Source organism: Anas platyrhynchos, chromosome W (assembly GCF_047663525.1).
Source record: "Anas platyrhynchos isolate ZD024472 breed Pekin duck chromosome W, IASCAAS_PekinDuck_T2T, whole genome shotgun sequence".
NCBI classification, from domain to species: domain Eukaryota; kingdom Metazoa; phylum Chordata; class Aves; order Anseriformes; family Anatidae; genus Anas; species Anas platyrhynchos.
The window spans coordinates 6,233,360-6,240,209 of record NC_092620.1 but is presented as its reverse complement, the minus strand read 5'-3'; positions in this window follow the sequence as shown (position 1 = coordinate 6,240,209).

Below are 6,850 nucleotides of genomic sequence, written 5' to 3'. Positions count from 1 at the left end.
CCCCAGAGAGGGAGAGGGGAGGGGGAGGGAACGGCTGTGTGGTGTTTAGCTGCCGGCCGAGTTAAACCACGACAGTCCTTTTGGCGCCCAACGTGGGGCTCGAAGGGTTGAGATAACGACAGATATGACCAGAGTATGTTAAACTAAAATTGGTATTAGACCTGCTTAATAGTTACTTGTCATAATGCTGATTGCTTTAATCTCAAGTCTGCTGCACCTGCTTTCCAAATTGAGTATTATAGCACGTTATTTTCCGTATGTGCTCTCTGTCATGTTGTTTATTCTTTCCAGGCCCTGGTTTAAGATCATTATGGTACTGTGCGTTGTAACAGTGGCTTATGAGACGATGAAATTTCTGGTCATGACTCTAACTTGGTATTTGTACTCAGCAACGTCGTCGACTCTATACTTTGGTAATTGTATCTCGGAAACTATTAGTAATTATACCTATTGCCTTTTTTCATCAGGGAGCCAATCTGTGGAGGGGAAAGGGGAAGATATTTTTTCTTATTCGATCACTCTCCCTTTCTCATTCACCACCCTCTTATCCTCCGAGCTTGTTACAATAGCTCTTCAAGATATTGAATATCCTTGGGATACTCAGACCAGCATGGTCTTGTTGTTATGCCTCCTGAATGTGCTTCAGGTTTTGCTTAAACAACTACTTAGTAATCTCATCTAGAGATCTGCCCGGAGGCAGGATAGTTGTGAGTGGCAGGGAGTATGGGAGGATATGGGCAGGTTTCTAGAGCAGTGGGCACCCCCAGTGTTTTGGAAATTCACCCCTGAACAACTGCAAAATCCTAAAAAAATGGTAGAATGCTTGAAAAACAGTGTGTCATGACTCTGGCAGTTCCAAAGTGACACAGATCATTGTAACGTGCTGGGGCCTGGCTCATGCCTATCGAGCTGTGACTGATACTACTATCAACTTAGTGACAGACCCTGCGGCCACTCCAACCCCTATGACAGACCCAACAGCCAGTACAACCCCTACGATGGACCCTGCAGCTGATCCAGCTCCGGTTCCTGCAGCCGCTCCAGTTCCAGTTCCTGCAGCCATTACAGTTCCTGCAACCGCTCCAGTTCCAGTTCCTGCAGCCACTCCAGCTCCTGCAGTCGTTCCAGCTCCTGCAGCTGCTCCAGCTCCAGCTCCTGCAGCCACTCCAGATCCTGTAACTGGGTCAGAGAAACGAACTGTAGCAGTGCAAGTTGCAGAAGTTGCTGAGGGAGAAGGTGAATCGAGTCAGTTTGCAGAAGCGAAGGCCATTCATCTGGCTTAAGATATTGCTGAACGAGAAAAGTGGCCAGTTCTCTATCTCTACACTGATTCATAGATGGTAGCAAATGCCCTGTGGAGGTGGTTACAGCAATGGAAGCAAAGCAACTGGCAGCGCAGGGGCAAACCCATCTGGGCTGCTGCATTGCGGCAAGATATTGCTGCTCGGGTAGAGAACCTGGCTGTAAAGGTACGCCACGTAGATGCTCATGTGCCCAAGAATCGGGCTACTGAAGAACATCAAAACAACCAGCAGGTGGATCAGGCTGCTAAGGTTGAAGTAGCTCAGGTGGACCTGGATTGGCAGCATAAAGGTGAATTATTTATAGCCCGATGGGCCCATGACACCTCAGGCCATCAAGGTAGAGATGCAACATACAGATGGGCTCGTGATCGAGGGGTGGACCTGACCATGGACGCTATAGCACAGGTTATTCATGACTGTGAAACATGTGCTGCAATCAAGCAAGCCAAACGGTCAAAGCCTCTTTGGTATGGAGGACGATGGCTGAAATATAAATATGGAGAGGCCTGGCAGATTGATTACATCACACTCCCTCAAACTCGCAATGGCAAGAACCATGTACTTACAATGGTGGAAGCAACCACCGGATGGCTGGAAACATATCCTGTGCCTCATGCCACCGCCCGGAACACTATCCTGGGCCTTGAAAAGCAAGTCCTATGGTGACATGGTACCCCAGAAAGAATAGAGTCAGACAATGGGACTCATTTCCCAAACAACCTTATAGACACTTGGGCCAAAGAGCATGGTATTGAGTGGGTGTATCACATCCCCTATCATGCACCAGCGTCCGGGAAAGTTGAACGATACAATGGACTGTTAAAGACTACATTGAAAGCAATGGGCGCTGGGACATTCAAAAATTGGGACACGCATTTGGCAAAGGCCACCTGGTTAGTCAATACTAGGGGATCTGCCAACCGAGCTGGACCTGCCCAATCAAACCTGTTACATACTGTAGAAGGGGATAAAGTTCCTGTAGTACACATAAGAAATATGCTGGGTAAAACAGTCTGGGCTACTCCTGCCTCAGGAAAAGGCAAACCCATTCGTGGAATTGCTTTTGCTCAGGGACCTGGATACACTTGGCAGGTGTATTGGGTCTGGCTGGAATGTTAACTTTCCCGGCAGCAGCCCATACAGTGCTGTACTCTGCACTTGTAGCTGGAACAGCAGTGTTATCACACCAGTGTTGTGTCTACTGCTGAGCAGCAGTGGCACAGTATTGGGCCTTTCTCTAAACCTCCTAGGGGGTGGGCAAAAAGTGAGGAGAGAAACATCACTAGGGCAGCTGGCCTAAACCAACCAAAGGGATATTCCATACCATGTGATGTCACACTCAGCAATAAAAGGTGGAAACAGGAAGAAGAGGGGAGGGGTGGGCTCTCGTTGAGAAGACGTCGGTCCTCCTCTCGAACACCGGCTGCGTGCGTTGAGGCCTTGCTTCAAGGACGTGGTCAATCATCGCTCATTTGTGGGAAGTAGAGAGTAATTTCTTTCCTCTGCACTTCCATATAGCCTTCATTTATTTTGTTTTTTTTTGTTTTCCTCCCTTCTTTTTATTTTCCCTTTTCCCCTCCCTTTCCCCTTTCCCTTTTTATTTCCCCTTAGTTAAATTGTTTAGTTCATGGTAGTCTTTATTTAATTATTATAATTATTTCCCTTTAATTAAATTATCCTTACCTCAACCCGTGAGTTGTTCTTTGCTTTACTTCTCCCCCTCCTCATCTAAAGGAGGGGGAGTGAGAGAGCGGTTGTGGGGTTTAGCTGCCCAGCATGGTAAAACCACCACAGTCCTTTTTGGCGCCCAACGTGGGGCTCGAAGGGTTGAGATAACAATAGAATTTATTAAACGCATATAACTAACACACTTGCTTGCTAGTAACCATGTACATTGCCCTGTTAATAATAGCTTTGTTCCTATGTCATGCAATCCGTGTCATATTCTCCTTTCTCCTATATATCCGATCCGACAAAGTGCTACAATCTGTGTTCACTTTTTTTAATTTGCTGTGCTGCCAAGCACTGACCTTGGTTTTAATCTGGAATTCAGGCTCTGCGCTGTTATCATTTGGGTCCCATGGAAACTATCTTTCAGAGAATATTCAGAACTACACTGCCTTCCTTTTCTCATCTGGACACCAGTTTATTAATAATATTAGGAATGGTACCTTTCCCTTCTTTCACAGTGGGCTAATTACAACCGTTTGGGAGTATTTTGAAGATCCATCTGTAACCCATGTATTGCTATTTCTAATTCTGAACAACCGGTTTCATTTTCTCTCTAAGATTAGTCGATTGTTTAGAAAACTTACTTGGGAATCTGTCCCGAAACAGTCTTGTGGTGAGTGGCTAGGTGTGTGGGATGATGTTAGCAGATGCCTGTCACGAGTGTCTCCTCCAATAGTTTTGAACTTCACCCCTGAGCAAGTGCTAAATCCTAAAAACTTGGTAGAATGTTTGAGAGTTGTATGTCCTGACCCTGATAATGCCGGAGAACGACAGCTTGCAGCATTGTGCTGGGTCCTGGCTTATTCCTATCAAACACTGTTTAACATCATCCAGCAACTTGAAGAGAGGGAGGAAGTCTCTGAATCTGATGACCAAGTAACACACGCTGTGGCTGACCCAGAAGACCAACCAACTATGGTATCAGTCGCCCCCATAGTCAAGTCAAAACAATGGAAATGGAGGTCAGCTCGTTTCATAAGGGAAGAAGGCTCTCCTAAGAAGGAGGGAGAAGGGGAAATGGCAGGCACCTCTAAAGCAGGGCCATCACAAAAACAGCAGGAAGACGAGACAGAAATCATAAAGGAATCAGAAATCACTCTATCCTTATCCCTGAGTGAGATGCGAGAAATACGAAAGGATTATGGTCGACGCCCAGGTGAACACATCCTCACTTGGCTGCTCCGATGCTGGGATGCTGGGGCCAATAGCCTACAATTAGAAGGCAATGAAGCCAAGCAGCTGGGATCCCTCTCTAGAGAAAGGGTAATCGACAAAGTAATCGGGAGAGGAGCACAGGCCCTCAGCCTCTGGAGACGACTCCTGGCAGCTGTGAGAGAAAGATATCCCCATAAGGAAGATATTGTATATCAAATAGGCAAGTGGACCACTATAGATAAAGGTCTCCAGCATCTGCGGGAATTAGCTGTGCGGGAGATGATTTATAGTGATTTGGACAATGCCCAGACACCTCAAGACCCCGATGAAGTCCAGTGCACAACATCCATGTGGCGTAAATTTGTGCGGAGTGCACCACCAGCACATGCCAGTACCCTGGCATCAATTAACTGGGATGAGGGGATGGGACCAACAATGTATGATATGTCCTGCCAGCTCCAAAAATATGAAGACAATCTCTCTGCTCCGCTACAGTCCTGTGTCTCTGTCCTGGTTTCAGTTAGCACAGAATTAATTTTCTTCCTAGTAGCTGGTGGAATGCTGTGTTTTGGCTTAGGATGAGAAGAGTGCTGATAACACCCCGATGCTTTAATTGTTGCAGAGCAATGCTTATACTAAGCCAAGGACATCTCAGCCTTTTCCTCTGTCCTGCCAACGGGCAGGCTGGGGGTGCAGTAAGAGCTGGGAGGGGACAGACCCAGGACAGGTGACCCAAACTAGCCAAAGGGGTATTCCATACCATCTGACGTCATGCTAAACAATATATAGGGGTGGCTAACCGGGGGAAGGGGGGCCGGACTGCTCGGGGTTAGGCTGGGCATCGGTCAGCGAGTGGTGAGCAATTGCATTGTGCATCACTTGTTTGTACATATTATTATTATTTCCCTATTATCACCATATTATTATTATTGTCATTATTGTTATTATTATTTTGTTATTATTATTTTCCTGTCTTATTAAACTGTCTTTATCTCAACTCACGGGCTTCACTTTCCATTTCTCTCCCCCGTCCCAGAGAGGGAGGGGGGAGGGTGAGCGAACGGCTGCGTGGTGTTTAGCTGCCGGCCGGGTTAAACCACGACAGTCTTTTTGGCGCCCAACGTGGGGCCCGAAAGGTTGAGATAACGGCAGATCTGACCAGAGTGTGTTAAACTAAAATTGGTGTAAGGATTAGACCTGCTTAATAGTCACTTGTCATGATGCTGATTGCTTTAATCTCAACTCTGCTGCGCCTGTTTTCCAAATTGAGTATTATAGTACATTATTTTCCGTATTTGCTCTCTGTCGTGTTGTTTATCCTCTCCGGGCCCTGGTTTCAGATCATTATGGTACTGTGTGTTGTAGCAATGGCTTATGAGACGATGAAATATGTGGTCATGACTCTAACTTGTTATTTGTATTCAGTAACATCGTCGACTCTGTACTTTGGAAACTGTATCTTGGAAACTATTAGCAATTATACCTATTGTTTTTTTTCATTAGGGAGTCAATCTGTGGAGGGGAAAGGGGAGGATATTTTTCCTTACTTGCTTACTCTCCCTTTCTCCTTCACCACCCCTGTATCCTCCTGGATCACTCTGCCTTCCTCCTTCACCACCCTCTTATCCCCTGAGCTTGTCACAATAGCTCTCCAAGATATTGAATATTTCTGGGATACTCAGAATACCATAGTCTTGTTGTTCTGCCTCCTGAATGCACTTCAGGTTCTGCTTAAAGTTAAACAACTGCTTGGGAAGCTCATCCGGAGATCTGCCCGGAAGCAGTATAGTTGTGGGTGGCAGGGAGTATGGGTGGATATGGGCAGGCATCTAGAGCAGTTGGCACCCCCAGTGTGTTGGAAATTCACCCCTGAAAAATGGCAAAATCCTCAAAAACTGGCAGAATGCTTGAAAAAAAGGTGTCATGATTCTGGCAGTTCCAAAGTAACACAAATCATTGTAACGTGCTGGGGCCTGGCTCATGCCTATCGAGCTGCCATTGATACTGCTATCAACTTAGTGACAGACCCTGCGGCCACTCCAAGCCCTGTGACAGATCCAACGGCCACTGTGACCCCTACGGTGGATTCTGCAGCCGCTCCAGTCCCAGTTCCTGCAACTGCTCCAGTCCCAGCTCCTGAAGCCGCTCCAGCTCCAGCTCCTGAAGCCGCTCCAGCTCCAGCTCCTACTGCTGCTCCAGTCCCAGCTCCTGCAACTGCTCCAGCTCCAGCTCCAGCTCCTGTAGCCGCTACAGCTCCAGTTCCTGCAACTGCTCCAGCTCCCGCAGCCGCTCCAGCTCCTGTGGCCGTGTCAGAGAAACGAGCTGTAGCAGTGCAAGTTGACCCTGCAGAGGGTATTCCAACCTCTGTGGCAGACCCTGTAACAAAGTTAGAGAAACGAGCAGTAGCAGTGCAAGCTGCCCCTGTAGAGAAGGTGAAAAAATGGTATAGGGATTCAGGTCGTTTAGAACGCAGAGAGTCTTCTGCCAATCCAGGTAAGGCTTCTGCCAAAACTAGGTATAGAGATGACGATGCTGGGCCATCAGGGATTCAGGAGGAGGAAGATGAGGATGCTGAAAAATCAACAGTAACTACCTGAAACCTATACCAGTGTGAGCTACGAGATCTGCGAAAAGATTTTGGTCGTTGTATAGGTGAGCAG